This window comes from Carettochelys insculpta, chromosome 17, assembly GCF_033958435.1.
Source record: "Carettochelys insculpta isolate YL-2023 chromosome 17, ASM3395843v1, whole genome shotgun sequence".
NCBI lineage: Eukaryota > Metazoa > Chordata > Testudines > Carettochelyidae > Carettochelys > Carettochelys insculpta.
Window position 1 is genome coordinate 5,043,760 of NC_134153.1, and position 20,837 is coordinate 5,064,596.

Sequence of the window (20,837 nt, forward strand, 5' to 3'; positions counted from 1 at the left end):
GGGGATGTATGGAAGAGACTTTTATCGATAAGAGGGATGATAGAGGACTTCCAAAACAACTACAGGCTGAACCTCTCTAGTCTGGCACACTCAAACACTTCCATTGCTTACCGGGCTTTTACACTTAAATGTCACATAAGTTAGAGCTAAATAATAGCACACAACACGGAGAGCCAGTGCTGGTGACTGAAAACAAATATTATGGGATTGCAGGAAACCTGGCCACACCCATGATAAATGGATATTCAGCTAACGAAAAATCATGCTGAACCATGGATGTTACTGGACGAGAGAGGCTCAACTTGTATTTAACTAAATATGTGTATACTGGATGTTCAAAAATGTATTTAATTGTCACAGTGCTTAATATAAAAACAAACATGTAAAATTTGACTAAAATATTGTCAGAGGGAGGAAGCACCTTTAATCTGATTTAACCAGGGGCTGGGCGGATGGGTGGGAGAGGGGATGGGATGAAACTGTTAATTCCAGATTCCTTCAAATGTAGACTCATGTCTGTGGTAAGGACAAATTGGACCTTTAGACATGTGGTGCCACTGATAACTAAACACAGATTTGCAAAAGACAATGACCAAGGCACTCCAATGTACCATTTTATCCTGACAGATAAACAGAGAATGAAGATGTTTAGTTAAGGACAAGTAAGGTACTTGCCCTTATTTTTGCTCTACAACCTCTATCCCAAGGAAACCCTGTCTTCTAATCCAAGAAATGTTATTGATAAGACAGAGATCTTTGACACATCTTTTCTATTGAGAAGACTTGATATTTTAAGCTATGTATTAGATTTTTACATGAACAAAGATTTTTCAGCTGATAAATCACTTAAGCATCACTAACAAAGTAATAGCAGCAGTGAAACAAAAGTAAAAGTCTTTTGTCAGGACAATGCTTCATAATTAGGGGGTCCTTAGGACATGCAGGATTGGGAGACATTCAGCAGAGGGATTTCAGCATGTCTTTTGTCCCCTTTTCCTATATCAGTCTCTAATTCCTATTTAAAAAGATAAATGAATCCACTGCACATGCAAAGACTACAAGAGGTATCCTTGTTTCCCCTTGAATCTGCAAACACTAACTTTAGATGCATTCTCAAAGGTCATCTGGCTACAACTGAATCTCTTTAAACCAATCCAGACTACTGCCATTCCAACAGATTCTTCAAAATGGTAAGCTATATGCTTTCAAATGGACAAAAAAAATCAGGAAGCATCAAAACATGTTAAAATACTAGGTTTATTAGTTCAGGCTAATGTTGAAAGTGAAGGAAGACTTCCAGAGGATAATGAAAAAAGTTGAAAAATAAACAAATGTTCACAATAGAGCATTTTGGCCTGCTCTACACTAACAAGATAAAAAACTTAGATTGACTTAAGTTATGTAAAGTACATACCTTAAGTCAGTGTATCATACATCAATTTACAGCAGTGTCTACATTATGCCATGTCAATGGGAGACACTCTCCCATCAACACAACTTCTGTCTCTGAAGTGGACAAGAGAGTGCTTCCCTATCGATTTACGGTGTCTTCACTAGGCCTGCTACATTGGCACCTGCTGCACTGATAAAAGCAGTGCTGATTTAGCCCATAGTCAAGACACGCTTTCATCCTCCCCCTGCCCAACAATTATATAAATTTTTGCCATTTAAGCAAATTTTAAAAGAAAATCCACTTTCCTCCTAGCGGTCATAAGCAAAATTCAAGTTTTAGTTTCTCTCCTACAAAAGCTGAAGACATCCTACAATTCAAGCTTTAGGTTTTCTCCCACAACGCCACAGCACTGAAGCTTGCTGAGCTGTTTGTATATTACTGGTACATTATTCCTGCATCTCCCAGGGGAGGAAATTCTAATAAACAGAAAAATAATTACTAAAATTAATAAGAACATAAATATAACATTTATACAACTTCTGAAATGCTCACAGTCAAGCAACTTACAGCTGAAGAGTATTGAACGTTCAGCTACGTGCTGATGGACTCAATGTGCTACCCAGACCACTAAAGTAGAAGGCTCTAGAGTTTGTGAATAAAATCTAAGATCTACAAGCTATGCAACTGAACTATAGTAATCTATACAACAGTGAAATATACACAATCAAATTTTAGAGTTCATGCATTCTAAAAACTCTTGGAAAAGAATGTTTTCTGTTTTGCAGCTTTTTAAAGGTACTCTTAATTCTCAATGCTCTTTTAAAAGGACACACATTTATGGTCCTAAAGGCACCAATCCTCCTCATTTAATTGACGAAACATTGAAGTTACCTTAAAAATTCAGTCAAATACCAAGGTTTTCTAACAGTCAACAAGAGAATTTCTGGGCGTATGTGTTCCTTCCATATTGAATCAGCTGCCAGTTTTAAGATGATAACATATTCTTAGATTAAAAGGCCAAAAACTCAAGACACTTCAAACACATAGGTACCTATGTATGCACACTCATTCTATGTCAAAAGACAGACTTTTCAACAAGAGGTTTTAATAGGTTATGACTACAGAAGTCAAATTGTTGGTACACTACTGCCCCATCCCCTCTCACACACCGCGGTGTCTTTATATCTCCTCTCTTTGGTTACATGATGTAACAAGATAACAGTAAGTTCTTTCACATTCACATAAAGGTTGATTTGTGTACTGAAGAACTGACCATTATCAAAAGGGTTAATTCAACATACTACTGTATTTATAACTTATAGTCCTTTGCAAACATTAATCTTCAATAACCCTGTGAAAATATTACTACAATTTTACAGATTTAGAAACGACAGTTTAAATAGTTTAAAACGGCCATACAGTAAGTGGAAAAAAACGAAGCATAAAAAACGTGGCCCCACTGAAATTAATGGCAAAACGCCTACTAACTTATATGCAAGTCAAAACTTCATCCTAGGATAATAATTTACAATCTTCTAAACCATGCTGTCTATCTACCAATGTGAACTGTGTGTGGGAATGTATATGAATGTGTGTAAAAGGTGAATTATCATTAAAACAACCTTAATTAAAATTTTAATTCTTGTTAACAACATTCTTACTTTAACCAAATGATTCAGATTTCAGACAAGGTTAAAGCGCTAGTGCGCAATACTCTACCTGTGAGAAATTACCACATATGCCTCCAGCAACAACAAAAAACCAAAAATGTAATGGTAGTTTTAAATTACAGTTTGGAATAGATTACGCAAAAAAATCAGGAATTCCAGCTTTCATACTAGAAGATATTCAGGATTTTTATTTATTTTATATGGTTTTATTTTTCATATAACGTGACAAAGAAAACATTTGAATAGCTCTCCCAAACCTAAAAACATAGATCCTGATCATGCAAACACTCAACATGCATGAGTAACTTTACATAATGTGAGTAGTCCCACAGAAGCCAATAGAGTACAGTTTCCAAGATCAGGAACTTAGTTTATACAGAAAGAGATTACCAGACTATTAAAGTCGCATTTTGGGGAGAGGGGAGGGATTTAATGGGATGAGGTATTTAGTCTTACATATGATGGTATATTTTATTTGTTAGGTCTTCATCTTCTTGAGTAATACATGATTTGCAGTTGCTACGTTTTACTCATCTCCCTCCTATAAACCATTATGAAGAAAAAATGTTATTCAGGCACCTTAAGACAAATTTTAATTACTTTTCACTCTTCTTTGTTGTAAATTTAGTTTGTGTGATGTAACTCCACCCTACCAAAAAGAGGGTATTCCTGATTATATTTGCCAGTTCTAGGTGCACTGAAGCCCATTCTCTCAAAGGAGCTACCCACCTTCCAACACTCACATGAACCACATTGTGTTCTGTACAGTTATTAGTCACAGATTAACTTAACTAAAGAAGAGCATCAAATTTTAGATCAATGATACCAGTTTCTTTAATGACATGGTATTAAAGCCATGCTGTTTTGGCCACCCTAAGAAAGTTTGAGGAACTAGAGCTGTTTTTCCTCTAAACTTTACATTTCTACTCTGCTATAGCCCATCACTGCTAACTTATGTTTCCATCTTTTTGACGATAGACTATAGCTTCAGAAGTTAGGTGGAATTAGAATAGCAACAATAAGAGCTATAGGGCTCTTACCGTTACTGTTTTTGCTGCTCTTCTACTTTTTTTTTTTTTTTTTTGGAGTCCTGCGATAGTCTGTCTTCCTAGAGCTTCTCATGTACTCGGACAGAAGAGCAGACTGGTTGGGATTGATGAAGGGGCCCAAGTTAGAAGGCGAGAGCCATTTGCTTCAGGTTTTGTGTTAATTTTTTAAAACTAACCTTCGCTGTCAATGTTAAATTAAAAGTTAGAGACAATTCAAAGTCCTCAAGGTAATGTTATTTCCAATTCTTTTCCATTTCTCCCCAACTCTCACAAACTAAAACCCAACTTTAAGTGTTCAGAACTTACCAATAGTTAGTTGAAAACGGCTTCCATTAGTAAAGATAAATGCCACGAGGTGTCATGGTATACCATACGTGTTTTAATGAAAAGTGGAAAAGTGTTTTTGGTAATAGGCTTTGAAGGGGTCATCAACTGTCCTATAACTGGGAAAGAAGAGAAGAAAAAGTAATCTTAATGTTATGTAATTTTAAGAAGTAATTATGTTTTAAAGTCAGATATTATATACTAGGACTTCCATATTCTTGCAGGCAACAATTAGAAAAAGCCATGCCTGGAAGTTTTCACATAAATAAACTAAAAGTTATGAACTAATAGTATAAATGTACATTAAACCAGTATGCCTGTTAAATCATTCAAAATGCTATTGTATTTTCTGTCTCATGAAGAGAAATTTTCCTGAACAATTACAAAATTATGTCTCAAATCAGCTGTACATGAAGCAAACTTATGAAATTTGCAGGTGATTTTAAAAATAATTGACGCCAGTCTTCATTAAGGACTGTATACTATTAATAAAACATGGTCATCAGAACTCATTAGGAAAGAAATCCTGAACTCAATGCTTCCAAGCCCATTTCAATACAGAAACTGAAGCTTTATACTACTAAAGAAGTGGCCTCATGGCATTCACAACAAGATACCAAAAAGAGTATGTTACGCATGATACAATGCCAAGGAGAGCTATTTAAAAATACCTTGATGATATAATAAATCAGAATACAGTTACTACAGTAATCAGGCAAAGGAAAGATCTACAGTACAAAAACCTCATCTTTCCACCACATAGGATTATAGTGAAGGAAGTTGCCTAGTAAGTTCAACAAACTATATGCCCGAAAAGTAAGTAGCCTGAAAAAGCCCCCCCACTGTGATTTATTTTGATGTTATACTTTATATTTCCATTACACCACCCATCCAAGCAACTTGATAGTCTTAATAAACACCACCCTCATGAGCTAGCAAAAACTCCATTTTAAGAGATAAAGCAATTGAATTGACAAAAGTTTACAAGATCTGTCCAGTACCATACAGGAAGTCTGCAGGAGACATGGGTTCCATACCCATCTCTATTGTATAAGCAGGCTAAAAGACAAAGTTATCTTCCATTTAGCCCAAATTAGAGCAGTGCTTTCCTGCAAACACACTAAATGAATCGTTGCCTAACTGAACTTACACCTAAGCAATACTTATAAAAACCGAAAATGACTTAGCCAGCACCTCTGTATTCCACTTGAGAATACCGCTGATACTTAGGTCTGGATGGCATCCTCCCTCACAGTCCACTAACTGAATCAGTCTTTCGTGACATTACAAGTTACCATGATGTTAAACCTCTCAACTTCAAAATGCTTCAGTTGGGAATACAACATAGAAAATAGTTTTGCCTTTATTATTTCACCTCTCATCCCCTCTTTCTGCATTGCCTTTGTACTTCGCTTCTAACTCATTTCCTCACATCCTCCCACCTCTGTTCATTCCCCTCCCTTCACTCTCTCTTTCCTTCACCTCCAGGGCCACAGAAATACTGCTTACGGAGCTCTCATCCTGCCATATCTTTGCTCCTTCCCTCTGAAAAGTATGTAGAAGAGACAGAGTAACAGCTTCAAGGATGCTGACGCTACTGGGTTTTTAATCTCAATTGAAAAATACGGGAAGTAGCAAGTAAAGCATTTGAAAAAACAGGATATCTTCTAGGATGCTTGAGAACTATGGTGATGTCAAGTCCCAAAAAGTAGGTCAAAAAACAACTAGCACCCTCGCAGGAATCCCAGCATTACAGACTGTATTTCACCAGGTACTGCACCTAAAGAGTGAGAGCTCATCACTTCTCTTACTGTTTCTTTGGCTGTTTGATTTAGTACAATCACTAGGGAATGTATGAAAAAGTTTCCAAGTTCAGTGTGAAAAGAAGTGGGTGACAGGAAGAGGAAAAATTATGAGATAGGAAAGGAGGAAGTAGGGTGTTGAGAAGGATTTTGCAGAAGACATGGGGAAAAAAAGAAAATATAAAAGTTGAGGTAGAGAATTTAACATGTAGAAAGTTATATGAAAGACAAAGATGATAGAAGAAAAAGTATACACTAAAACACTACAGAATTAAATATACCATGCTTGGTGTTCTGTGGACAATTGGGTTCTGTTACTTATGGTAACTTGGCAAGATAAACAAATATCCCTAATTTTTTATAAATATTAATCTCAATCCAATAACCTGTCATAAAAAGAGGCGGCTGTGTAAAAACCAAGAAGAATAGGACAATACTAAGTTCAGAGGGTTTTTTAAATAAATAATGAATAGAAAACTATGATATGTTACAAATAAACAGAGTTCATAACTATTTCATTACTTAATTCATCAGGAGCATTATTCAGAGAGGTATGGCAACACATATTTTTAATCCAAGCTATTTATCTTAGTCCCTAAATTAGCTGGGAAAACTTTTTCCCCAAGTACAGGATAGGTACACACACTAATCAATCCTCAGACTTCAACCAGCCAGGGTCAGGAAGAATTTTCTCCCAATACTATAATATTGTTAATATTTATCACTTTCTCCTCAAGCCAACAGAGAGCAGAGAACAGATGGATGATAGGACCAACTGTCACTTCCAATATATCTTCCTAACTCTCCATTGCTTAACTTGTGAAAAGGGAAGAGCGACTTAAATGGAGTACAGCAAGTCATTTATACCCAAAGAGCTTTAGAAATAAAAGAAGAAAATATTGTGAAGGTAACGGTATCTATGGAACTACTTTCAGTTGTAACTGTAATAGTCAGTCTGTGAACCCCCAATCAGTTTGCCAAGACAGCCAATAGCTGGATTTCTGGCACATATACACTGCCATTCTAGTTACTAAGTATATTTCAGCACATACATCAGTGAATAACTGACAAAGCAGGTCTGTGCCCACAAAAACTAATGCTCCAAAATATCTGTTAGTCTACAAGGTGCCACAGGACTTCTTGCTGCTCTCGAAGATACAGACTAACACGGCTACCTCTCTGATTCAATTGTAGAATATTTTAAACTTCCTTGCTGCCCCAATCTGAAAACTCCCACACCAGCCCCATTATGTAAGTGAATTTTTTGATATACCAACTAGTTATAATAAGGTGTACACATAAATAACTGAATAGGAACAAATCCCATAATAATATGGAAACAGTGAAAGTTAAAGGGAAACTTCAAGTACCTACTCCCATTCTGCAAGTAACTGGCACTTTTCAGCTGGCGAATGCACATATCTATAGACGTTCTTACACACACAGAGGGTGCGTCTACACTAGCAACTAAATTTGAAGTTAACTTCAAAGTTAGGCACTACATCAAAGTAGCCAGCAGAGAGTCTACACACATTTTTTTCCCCCTACTTCGAAGTTAACTTCAGAGTAGGGAGCCCAACTTCAAAGTCCTTACTCCATTCCTGAGAATGGAGTAGTGCCCTAGGCTGTGTGTAGACATTGTACTTCAAAGTAAGCAACTTTGAAGTTATTTTTATAGTGTAGACACTGCCAGACATGTATATCATATATACACATGTATATCAAACCGTACTCTAAAGCAGATGATAGTTCCCTAGCCAGAATACTGTCAGTCACAGAATCATAGAATACTAAAACTGGAAGGAACCTGGAGAAGCCATCGGGTCCCATCTTGTCAGCAAAAAATTCAGAAGCAGTGAAAATTCACACTTCAATAAGTATGCTGTGTACTAATACATCATCACTGGATTTGGAAGCACTTTAAAGAGGTGGGTAAGTATTAGCATGCCCATTTTACAGTTGACCAAAACTGATACCCTGAGCTTAAGTGATTCACACAGAGTCAATAACAGAGGTGGGAACAGAACCCAAGTCTCTCACCTGCTGTACATCCAGTTATGTCAAGGCAGCATCACATAAGTAATCTAATGCTTTTGGCTACAGGACTCAAAAATTCTTCTCTTATGTGCCCTAAGACTGATAGAACACCCATAACAATTAATCCATTAGAATCCCCCCAAACTGTAAGTAGTCTTGGAAATAAAAACAAGCCAAGACCACTGGATAACATTCTTTTGATACAACCCCCTAAAACAACTGTTCATTAATTTTTTTAATATTTGAAATATGTCTGTGTCTATATCTTAATGTAAGCAACATAAAAAATGTATTTAGACAACCAGTATCAGCATTGCACTCTAAACAAAAATTGTGCATCCCACAACTTTGTTATATCCTTTTTATTTTATCTGTGATTTACAGACAAACAAACACTGGGCACTCTCCCTAATCATTAATGAACAGTAAGACAAAGAAGTGTTAGAGACATTGTGTAAGTTCACTGAACTTTCTGAAAGCTTAAGGCAGGTCAGCAGTAAACTTGACAGAAAAATCAAAATGTTATATTAATCCTTTTATGTAAAGTATCAGAATTTTCTACAGAAGTTTGTTGCCAGCAATGGATAGAAACTGTTGGCTCCAGGGAATTACAATGAGTGTGAGGAATAACTATTAGAACAGCAGGTAGCTGTTCAAAGATTTAAACTAAGCCTTCTCTTTACCCCTTTGTTTGGTCATTAAACTAAGCATGTAGGAGCAAGAAAACCCACATGAGTGCTTCACACCAGAGTAAGAGAATACAACATATATCATGGAGTAGACAGTTAACACAGGTTTAACCAATTGAAAAGAAGCCTGGCAAAAGACTGGGCTGTTGAAGGAAATACTAACTAGGAAAAAAACTGTGGATAGGGTGGTAGCTTTCACACAGCAGGACAGGAAACATTTTGTTAAAACTTTAAACATGTGTATGGAATAAATCAAAATGAGCATCATTAGGAGAAAATTCAATTGGGAAGATAAGACAAGCCAAAAATGATTTCAAAATATACCTAATCCCTCATCAATGCAAGCATTGCCGGTGTATGAACTAATACAGAAACGGTAAGTAACAGGCTAAGGATGTTCTCTTTCTGCAGGGAGGAAAAAAACAGTTTGCTAAACGGGTTTTTTGCTAAGCTTTCCAATTATCTCAAGGGTAGTCATGCTAGTCAGCAGCTTTACAAAAAACAAGCAGTCCTGTAGCACTTTAAAGAGTAACAAATCATTAGATAATAAGCTTTAAATCTGCTTATCTTTCCAATTACAAACCCCTCCTTCACAGAACATATCCATTGTACAACTGTCCAAGAAAAAAATATACAAACCATGCTCCAAAGAAGTGGGCCTGCCCATACAAGCTCATCAGTTAATAAGTTATTTTGTTAGTCTTTGAAGTGCTACATGACTGTTTTTCATTTCACGGGGAGAAAGTGGTCCATTTTCTTTAGCCTCCAAGAATCACACATATAGGTCGTATTTTCCAAGGTTAATTTTACTAAAATATATATCATCACATCTACATAAGTTACATGATGTGACTTTGAAAATATAGAAATGTCATGTTCACTTCTAGAGTGCATAAAATGTACTGTTTTGCACATAGCACTAAATATATAAGGGAAACTGGTCTAAAAAGATGTTATTTATTATAATCCTAAGGTTGAAATATGGGGAAATTCTGCATTGGGAAAAACAAAGTCTATAATTTTCCATTTAAACTGACATCCCCTTAGTTCATCAAAGCAAACAATTTTCAGCAACATGCGCCTGAGTATTCTAGTAAATACAAATATAATATTATGTATTTCCCAGCCTGGCCCCTGGGGCAATCTTCCTTATCTTCTATGTTGACTCCCAAAAACAACTCCAAGTGATAATTCTTCACCACATGCTGAAATGTTGTTACTAATAATATACTCTAACAATTTTTGCATCACTAAAAGGATTTCAAAATAGAGACTTTGGCAAACAGTGATTAAATTCTATTTCTCTGAAATCAAGTCAGTAATGTCAAATTAGTCCACAATAAATAGAACTTGCCATTAATTAATATATTTTCTTTAACTCTTGCAATAGTAAGTATAATGTACAATAAGTTAGCCGAGGAAAAATTCAGTACATGTGGAAAAAATATCAAGTAACTAAACTTCCTTTGTAAAATTAAACCCCCATTTTTGCCTGTATTTAAATCACCTTCTTTCTTCTTTCTGTCCTTCTTTTCCTACCCTCTCCCCTTCCTGTCTTTGGAAAAAGTCCCATTTAGCAATAATTTAGCAAACACGGAACGATACGGATAGAAAATTTGAGCATGTAAAATATTTTGTTGAGAAAAAGAACTATGACCTAAACCCATACTAAATTAACTAAATGTAACAAAATGATACAAGTGAGGCAATTGAAATGCATGCAAGAACTTTGGTACAGGTGCCTGCTATAGCACTGTTTGCAAAACATGTTTCCTAATTAGCATATATTTAAACAATGCTGATAATAATCTTGTCCCTGTAATCCATGCGTATTGAATCACTGAGATTTCAATGAATTTCCACATGCTCTCTATTTTACAATCTCTGTTAAACCTCTTTGTTTATATTTTCCCTGTCAGGTGTAAAAAATAAAATATTGCTTTACATATTTGGATTTCTCAAAGTGTTCAGTTATGCATTTTAGCTCCGGCTCTTTCATGGTGTATTAAGTATCAATATTTTTTCATATCAAAGGGAGAAACCCTCCAACTATTATAGTTTTGAAAATCTGTTCCATTCTCTATTTGTCATCTGGGATTGAGTTATCAGACACTTGTATTACTTTTTTTTGAAACTGACATGTCTATTTACCCAAATACAAAGGCAAGCCAGTATTACAACCCCTTATTTTACAAACACCTTCCAAAAGGCCTCTTCACTCCCGCCCCCTCCCATTTTTTGTTTGTTTGTTTGTTTGTTTTAAACCAATACTTAGTTTTTTCGGTGTGGTTGGGGAAGATATACACATTAGTTTTCCACCTTGACAGAAAACAATTTCAGTCACTTTTGCACTTGTTACAAGAATATTAAAAATCACCTACCTTTCCAAAGAGGAGAGACTTTGTTTTGCAGGGGTTTTTTTGTTTTGTTTTGGTTTTTTTTAAATAGGGTCACTTCCCCCATTTCAGCCTACAATTAAAATGGAGGCAAGGCCAGGCGATCTGTGTCTGGCTTTAGGGGGAGACAATAACCCAAAAGAGGCCTGGCTTTAAAAAGAGAGAGAGAAAGAAAAATACAACATGCTTCACCAGTATTATTACCTCATCCCTTTTTCCAAGCAGTTTTGAATCACACTCTTGACAAACTCTTGGTCCAACTTGCAGAGATGCAGATTTTTGGGGGTGGAAAGGTTTTTGATTCTGCAGCCAGGATTCAGGCTTGTTATTTGCAAGTGGAGCTGCTGCTAAAATGCCCCCTTGTCTCCTCTCCTCTCCTCTCCCTTGAGCTGGGTGTTGACGCAGCAGAAATTACCAGCTGGAAAATTCCCCTTTTGGAGGTTACAGGGAGGGGGGAAGAGGGAGGAGGGGGAAAGAGTCATGGGGGAGGGGGGTTAAACCCTGCCACTCACCTACTTAACCCATCCACCCACACCTAGTAAGTCACGCCTGCCAAAGGGGGCTCCTTGCCCCTCCACAAAGGGAACATTTTCTCCCTTCGCCCCCCTCCCTGGATAGAGGGCTTTGCCCAGCGACCCCCAGGGGGCTCTCAGAGGTTCAGCAATAGAGGGTGTTTTCAGGACAGGGAGAAACTGAGGCTCGGCCAGCCCTTCCCCTGTCAGGACCCCGCGCATCTGGGATCGAAGCATCGACCACCCCCCCGGACCTCCCCTTACCCCACTCCCGGGGGGAGGGCGGGGCAGGGAGCAGCTCTCCCGCGAGCAACACAGGACCGGGGGTCCCCGGCACCAACTGAATCAGGCTCCGAGCGCCACCGCCAGATTGCCCAGCACCGGGGGTCTGATGCCGATAAATGCCTCCTCCTCCTCCCTCTTCTGGGGGTGCCTCCGCCGGGCCAGCGCCGCGCGGCCCCCGCGCTCCCCGCCTCAGCCCCCCGAGAGCAGACAGGAACCCCCCTAGAGTGCAGCGGGGGCAGGTATCTCCCTAGCGCCCCTCCCCACAAGCAGCTCCTCCTCCCCATTGCCCCGGGGGCACCTCGCGCCCCGCAGAACCCCCTCAGCTGGACGCGTCGCCGCGCTGCCCGGGACCCCACGCTCAGTGGAGCCCGCAGCCGGCTGCGGACGGCGGGTGGGTCGGGGGACCGAGGGGGGCGGACCCCTCTCCCCTGAAAAGCGGGGAGAGCGCACTGGGGGGGGGGACGACTCAGCCTCTCTACTCTAACCAGGCGGACACGAGCCCCGCCGCCCCCTCTCCTCAGGGGGAGCCCTGCCAAGCCCCCGGGGTGCAGGGGCAGCCAAGCTGGGGGTGTCTCGCTTACCTGAACCCCTGAGAGAGGAGCGGGTCTCGGAGCGGCCGGAGCCTGGGCTCCTTCGGTCACTCAATGTGTTTCCTCACGGGTGGGGATGAAGGGGGGGGGGGAAGCGGGGAGAGGGGGGCGGGGCGCGCTCCCGCCGTTCCCCCCTAGCGCGCGCTCCCAGGCGGAGGGCGCGCGGGCGCGGGCCCGAGACCGGTGAGGGGGGCGTGGTCACAAAGGCGCGTACGGCCTCCCTCCCTCCCCTTCTGCGCTCCCACTGGATGACGGCGGACACTGGCCTTCGTACGCCCCGCCCCCTTTCCCCGCCTCCCTTGCGCCAGGGGAGAGGGGGCGCCGTCAGCAGCTGCCACTGCCGGACACCGGAAGTGAGGGTAGTGCGCATAGCATCATGGGACGTACCCTGAGAAAGCGGTGGGGGGTGCGGTCGATCGTTAGCCCTGCCTGGGGCTGCGGGCGCGGCTCCTTGGGCGCAGCAGTTCCCGCCCCCTGGCCTGCAGGTGCATTAGTCTCATGGCGCCCCACACCGCACTCAGATCCGGCGGCCCCCGAGCTCTGGGCACGCAGGGAGTGGGGGTGTAACGGCTCCCCCACGCCGGCTCAGCGGTCTTAGCGGCTGAAATGTCAGTAAAGGTCAGTTCCACCCACCCGCAAACCCACGAAAAAATGTTTCCGTCCCAAGCAATCGAAATCTGCAGCCGGGCGAAGTAAGGGGATGCGGCCAGGAAGTTATTAGCCTTGAGGTTCAGGTTATTCACTTAACAAAACAAGCCCTCAGTCATACAGCATTTTGAAGACTAAAAAAATAATTTATTAAGTGATGAGTTTTCGTGGGGCGGACCCACTTCTTCAGATCTAGAAATAGTGGGTCTATTTGGAGATCTGTTTCCCGATCTGAAGAAGTGGGTCTGCCCCATGAAAGCTCGTTGCCTAGTAAGTTCTTTTGTTAGTCTTCAAAGTGCTCCATGACTGCGGGTTTGTTTTGTTAAGATACAGACTAACTCACCTACCTCTCTGTTAACTACTTAGTGTGTTTTCACCTGGTGGGACACTGAGCCCAAAATCCTCCTTCCTTGTTTTGTGCAACTGAAAATGGAAAGAATGAAAAAAATGGTTTAGAATAAACATTGGTGTTATCTGAAGAATATAAAATTAATTCTGCCAAGCCACTGTGCAGTGTTGTTGTAGCCATGGGTTATTAGGATCCTTGGATGCTAGAGAACTTAGACAAGTTGGGTGAGATAACATCTTTTATTGGATGAACTGTGTATATACAGAGTCTGCTCTGCAAGGTACTCTCTGTACTTTAGTGACACGTGGAGGAGGGCTGTCTTACAAAGCAAAAGCTGTTCCCCAAGAACAGCACAGCTCTGCTCACTTCAAAGACACCTGACTTCAATGAGAATGCAAGTGAGCAGTTGTGGTTTTAACAGAGAACGTGGCTTGGAAGTCAGGAGAACTGGATTCTATCGCTGCCACAGTCAAATAGAGATGATGTAGGATAATAGAAAACTAGAATTGCGAGGGCCCTTGAGATGCCTGGAGAGCCACAGCTGAAAACAAAGAATCATAGAACACTAGGACCGGAAGGGGCCTCAAGAGGCCATCGAGTCCAGTCCCCTGCCCCGATGGCAGGACCGACCACTATCTACACCATTATGTACACACAACGTATAACTAGGATAATAAGGCCAAAGGTAGGCATTTAACTATGGCACCAAAAAATCAAAGAACTGTCCCATATCCCAGCAAGCTAAAAGCACTGGAGCAGGCAGGACACCAATTCTTGAAATGTCTTTAACAGGCAAGACAATGGGTCTCTGAAGCTTGTCTTGCTGTACAGCTGTAACAGGGAAGTATTCAGTCAGATAGATGTAGGACCAAATGTTCAAAGTATTGACATGCTTGCGCTTGTTGTGATTATGCACACAAATTAGGTAATGATGTATGGAAATAACTGAAAGTGTTCCTTTGGTTGTAGTTGTTTGATCTGTGTTTGTAGCTTCAATAGATGCACAGACATTTGTATTTTAAATTCCAAGAATCTGCTCCCCAAATTCCTTTTCCTCAAATCATGGGACAGACGAGGAACTTACTTGGATAGAATATTCTCTCTACATTATGGATATTGGCTCAAATATAGCCCTACAGCAGGGGTCTGCAACCTGTGGCTCTGGAGCTGCATGGGGCTCTTTTAGGACTTCTTTGTGGCGCCTGATGCTGTAATTAAATTAAAACAAAAAAATACCCTTCAGATTATTTTTGATAAAAAAATGAACATCTAAAAGCCCAAAAATGAACAACTCTTATCTAAATAGCAAGTGATATGTGATCTCAAAACACTGGATAACTCCCCTTAGCATCTTCCAGTGCAAGAGAAGGTTTGGGAGTGAAAATCAGGAAGACAATGGTACCAACACACACAAAAATAGTGAGGAAATAAAATATGTAAAAAGTTTGTGAACACCCTGGATTACAAATCATTTTACAAATCACTGTGGTCATGTCCACACTAAGGGCTTGTCTACACTACCACCTGCCGTCGAAGGAAGGGTGGTAATTAGGGTGTTGGGAGTTTACTAATGAAGTGCTTCCGTGCATAGGCAGCACTTCATTAAGCAAATTCCCGCCCGTTTTAAATTCCCATTTTAAACTTTGAAGTACTGGCACGCGTCTAGCCGCGGCACACCCGCCGGTACTTCAAAGTGCTGGGGCAACTTCGAAGTCCCCTTACTCCAAATTTTGAGGAGTAAGGGGCCTTCAACGTTGCCACGGCTAGACACGTGCCGGTACTTTGAAGTTCAAAACATCGAAGTTGCCGCGGGGCAGGAATTTGCTTAATGAAGTGCTGCCTATGCACAGCAGCACCTCATTAGTAAACTCCCAATACCCTAATTACCATCCTTCCTTCCAAGGAAGGTGGTAGTGTAGACACAGCCCAAGAGAAATCTTTGAAATAGCCATGCTAAAGGCCATTTTGAAGAATACTAATAAGGCGCTGAAATGCATATTGAGTGCCTCATTAGCATGCCACCGTCCACGGCACTTCAAAATGGCTGCTTTGCGCTCCTGTGCAGCTCATCCAGACCGGGGTCCTTTTTGAAAGGACCCTGTCAACTTCGAAATCCCCTTATCCCTATCGTCAGATATCATCAGGGATTATCAGAGGGATAAGGGGATTTCGAAGGTGGTGGGGTCCTTTTGAAAAGGACCCCCGTCTGGACGAGCCGTGCGGAAGCAAAAAGCGGCAATTTCGAAGTGCCACAGCTGGCGGCATGCTAATGAGGCACTGAATATGTATTTCAGTGCCTCATTAATATTCTTCAAAATGGCCATTAGCATGGCTATTTTGAAGATTTCTCTTAGTGGAGACATAGCCTGTGTGTGCACTGTTCTTAAAATGGGGGTTACAAAAGGTAAGGTTTGATGCGATTTATTAAGGACCATCTTGTATTCACATGCATTGCGGCTCTTGAATTATTGAGATTTTTACCAGACTGGAAAAAATGGCTTTTCTTGATATTTTGGTTGCTGACTGCTGCTGTAGAGTAAAGAGAGCCTATGCCACTTAAGTCAGTCAAACTACACCACTGCTTCTTAAATGCATTCCTAAATGATCTTTTGATCCCTCGTATGTTTTAAAGTGGATAAACAGATGTTCCAGAATGTCTTTCTTCCCACTCCAACCCACCCCCAAAAAAACCCAATTGTACTTTACAGAAAAAGTGCAACTAATTAATGAAAATGAAATGTATTAACTCCAGTATATTTTTCAATTACCTTTTCTTTTGTATTGCTAAATGAGTACAACTAGCATCTTCCTAGAAAAAAATGCTATTAAAATGCAAATGAACAGTTTGCAGTAGATGTCTATGTATGCAATGAAGGGCACAATTCTTAGTTTAGGTGGGAATACAAAATTAAAAGTATTGGGCCTGATTTTTAGACCCCAGCTTCCTTTCGTGCAAACTCAGTCTTGTGTGTGCACATCTGTGCATGGGCAGTTGGAAGTCTATGCCATCGGTGAGCATGTGATAGAATTTTAACACACAAATCCACATTAACTGTGTTAAATTATCAGGTGGATTTTATACGTGAACATGGCCTCCTGTGGACCTACAGATATCAGAACATTTCCACTGAGCTTGCAGCAATTGGATGCTTTAAAACTGATTCCCAGTTCCTACAATTATAGATGCACAAGTGGCCTCTTTGGTTGTGAGCGAGGAACGCCTTAAATTGGGCCATATAACAAAAGCTAAGTATGTTTGTAACACTGTGTTATCCCTAGGTTTCTCTTGATTCCAGCTGTAAACCATCCTGTTATTCCTTTCCTCAGCCTTTTCTTTCTAAATCTCCTCTGGTTCCAGGCAGGAATTCCCCTTTCACCCTGAACTCCTGTAATTCCAAGCATGCATGCCATAGTTCTATCCTTACCCAGGATTTCTTCTTTCTCTCTTTGTTGGAGGAAGGTATTTATTTATTTAGTTGTGTGTGTCATGCTGGACTCACTCCCCCATGAGCCACAGCAGCTGCAGACTGGGCACTGCCCTGGGGAATGCTTTCAAAGAGGGGGAGGGTGGGGAGAGGCTGAGTTTCCTGAAGCTGCTCCACACAAAGGGATGGGGAAAGCAAGCTGGAAGGGCTTAATAACACTTTGCCTGTGTTTTGCTGTCCAGAGATAGGATTTTTGTTTGTTTGTTTTGGTTAGCAGTTTGTATTGTGTTTTAAGTAAGTAGGCAATTATCCAACCTGTCCTCAGAAGCGGGGAAGCTGCTTTCCCAAAAGAAAGAAAGAACAGTGGGAAAAGAAGAGAGAAGGAGAAGAGAAGGCAAGAAATGGACAATAGGATGGTTAGCCTGACTAGCAAGCATGAAAACCAGGGATGGTAGTACAGAGGGCAATAGGCACCTATATAAGACAACACCCCAAATAATGGGACTGTCCCTGTAAAATTGGAACATCTGGTCACGTGAGGTGTGATCTGAGATGTCTGATAAGTGAAGAGCCTCTCAACTGCAGGAATGATGCAGAGTTTAACAATGTATAATAATGAGCCATTGATGATATATGTCAAAGGTTAAAGACCACGTTTTCAGACTGAGTGTAATTTTTCTGTATCCTGCCCTTTCCAAGGTTGCCAAATCACAAAGGTCATAAATCCAGACCACTATGCCCAGGGATGCTGCGGCTTTTATCTCTGCAGCCTTAGATTTTAATACCAAGGAAACATTTAGAAGTCACATTCACCTCTCCTGTCGACCTTCCTCAGTGAGGACAGCCAGATAAGTCAATTGTAGATACATTGATTCCAGCTACATGATTGCCATAGCTGGAATTGCATATCTAAGATCAACTTTCAGGTCTGGTGTAGACCTGTCCAAATTAATTTCTTCAGGTCTTTGTAACTTGATAAATTCAGAATGTGTTGTACTGGTGACCAGGACCAAAATCTCAAATGGTGGAAACGCTTTTTCTCTCGTTTTGTACTCTAAAACAGATTTGTGAAACCATCTAAGCATTCTGAGCTGACAAACTGCTTTGTCAGAGTTCTTGTTTTCAAGAGCTCATTCTGACAGGGTTTCCTATACACTGTATAAATATATCCCAGTTTTAAAAGCCCATTCATTTCTGACCAGAATCAGAAGCCGTTTGATTGGGACTCCCACCTTTTGCAATTTCCCTCCAAACTTCCGATGTCTAAAGGTTAAAGGATCTGCATTCCTGTCCATGTTACACTGAATCCAAGGTCATGGTGTTTCTTTGTCAGGGGAGCATAAAGGAAAAAAAGGGAGGTAATGTGCAACCCTGGCCAGGTCATTTTAGGAGTAAACCATATTTAAACTGACCTAATGAAAAAGTATTTGTCTCTCTTACACAGGCATACTCCCAGCCTGTGCTTGCTTGGTGAGTGAGAATTCTTTCTCTAGTGGGAGTCGACGTGCCAATTGTATTTGTTTTCCATGATGTATAAGGAGGCATTCACTAGCTTGTGGGAGTAAACGTATGGGGGAATTCTCCACGAGCTAGCCAGGGGAAGTCATAATCCTACTAAATATGGTGAATGGAAGATCACAAAGCCCCCAGGAGAATAAAATTCCCTCTCTCCTCCCCCGTCTCTCCCCCACCCTCCATGCACATATTTATTTTTTCTCATGACTGTGTTTTGCTGTTTAACTGCTTGATAGTTAAATCTATTTCTGTTTGTGTTACTAAGTGTTCAATAATGGTTTAATTTTATTCTGTGCACTGAAGGGCAGAACTGGGGCAATATGTTGTTTCTCCATTATTCATCAAAGGACATCATCAGAGAGGAGCAGAGGCACCAAGTATTCAAGTACCAGGAGGCAACAGGAAATGGTCCTCAGTTTTGCAAAAACTCAAGGGGTGGCAGATGATGTTCATTTATAACATATTTAACCAGCCACATCCTACTGACCTCCTTTGGAGGGGTTCTTGAAAGGAACTGGTCTGACTCAGAAGATCTTTTATGCTACAAAAATACATTCCCCTCAAAATGTTCAGCTTAGAGAAGGGCCCAAGCTGCAATATTCAAATCCCTTTCCAAAAGTGTCATAATCTGGCAGTGCTGAGATGCAGGATATTTGTTTGTGTCTGTCTTTATTGCAGACTGAGATGCAAGTGATTGTATGGATAACTTCGGTACGCCAACAGTCTCCTACTTCTTCCTCATATAAATGGTCTCTGTTTGCATTCTGCAAGCCTGGGCTCTTATCAGGTTCACTTTCTATCCAAGTTTATCTGTTAGTGCATGGGCAGTTTATTCTTTTAACAAGTTTTCTGCTTTGATTGGGGTCAGTTTCCCTCTATCTCCATGTTTTGGACTGGTGGGCTGACAATCTATCCTTTCATCAGCTATTTTCTTTTTGCGGGTCTTTATTTCAAATGGACTCACTGTACATTTGGAGAGAACAAGTGACATGGGCATTTTTTTCTGGAACCCAATAGTACAATAGTGACATGGTTAGAAGAAATTTGATTTCTCCTTTCCTTTTCCCAATCCCATGATAGAGTTTACAGTGTGTCATTTCCACTCTATCATTTTAGGATAAGCACCTTCATATACTTTAATTGTTATAAGATACAAGCAGGTAAATGCCCCTTACTGATTGTTAATATGTGCATCATTAGAGAAATAAATTAGTTTTTCATTAAACTAAGGCCTTTTTGCTGCCATCTCTCAAACCGTTACATTTTCATAGGAAGGACTCCACTGTGGGATTTGCTGATTGTCTCTGAAGAAATGTTGTTTTCTGGAGAAACCAAACAAATTGCAGAGCTTGTATACACTCCCTTTGTTTCATGTAGCTTGCACAAATAGTGCACCAGTACAAGTAATATATCTGCTTGAAAAATAGAAACAGCAGCTAACCTATATATAACTACTGAAGAGGCTGTGCAGTGTGGTTTTGGGTTTACTCAGACAATTGGAGTTTGTACAATTGCGGCCACATTCTAGATTTTAGTTATCTGGGTTATATACTATGAGGCAAGTTCTGCTGTCATCTGTGCACAATGACAGTTTGAAACATCATTGGGACTTGCACCATGTATCTGAAAGCACAACATGGTCTTCTGCAATGCTTCAGTTACATGTGAATGAACCAAAAACTAAGCACTCCTTGACCAATGCTTTCACTTCTCTGGAATGAACAGAGACAGATGTCTCCTCCTAATTCTAGCACTCCAGCTAGAGATGACTCTTACACCCCAGAAATTAGTTAGAGAGTAATCAATGCATCAGGTTGCGTCTACTTACTGATCTCATGTCTGAAAAATGGTGACAGGTGAATGCACCTGAGCTAAACATTTCTTTAGAGTTATGGAGTCCAGCACACTAGCCACTGGCTTCATGTGGCTGTTTGGCCAGCTAAGTGTAGCCAGTTGGCTTGAACAATAAATATACTTTCAGAATGATGTGGCTAGTTTGCAATAGCAGTAGCCACTATAGTTGATACTGCTTCAGAGCTGGTTGGACACCATGGCTCTAGAGAATTCAGTTGGTCCGCTTAAGAAGTGAAGTCTTCTAAAAACAGGGCAGGGCAAACATCCCTGGTGTCACTGGAATCAATAAAGCTTTCTTA

General features: G+C 40.6%; 2 protein-coding genes across 7 annotated transcripts in view; one reads left to right on the forward strand and one right to left on the reverse strand.

Moving 5' to 3' along the window:
• ZBTB46 (zinc finger and BTB domain containing 46) overlaps positions 1-12,831 on the reverse strand; it is a 127,493-nt gene extending 114,662 nt beyond the window's left edge. For 2 of the 3 annotated variants that reach the window (XM_075011379.1, XM_075011377.1), the window contains exons 1-3: positions 12,739-12,831; positions 11,565-11,791; positions 4,419-4,555 (exon numbers count right to left, since the gene is read on the reverse strand). The gene's annotated coding sequence lies outside the window, so the exon portion shown is untranslated. The remainder of the gene's footprint in view (positions 1-4,418; positions 4,556-11,564; positions 11,792-12,738) is intronic. The other variant, XM_075011378.1, reaches the window with a different exon arrangement.
• A 328-nt stretch (positions 12,832-13,159) lies between these two features.
• The window catches only part of ABHD16B (abhydrolase domain containing 16B), an 83,082-nt gene continuing 75,404 nt past the window's right edge, over positions 13,160-20,837 (forward strand). For all 4 annotated transcript variants that reach the window (XR_012647858.1, XR_012647857.1, XM_075011607.1 and 1 more), the window contains exon 1: positions 13,160-13,365. The gene's annotated coding sequence lies outside the window, so the exon portion shown is untranslated. The remainder of the gene's footprint in view (positions 13,366-20,837) is intronic.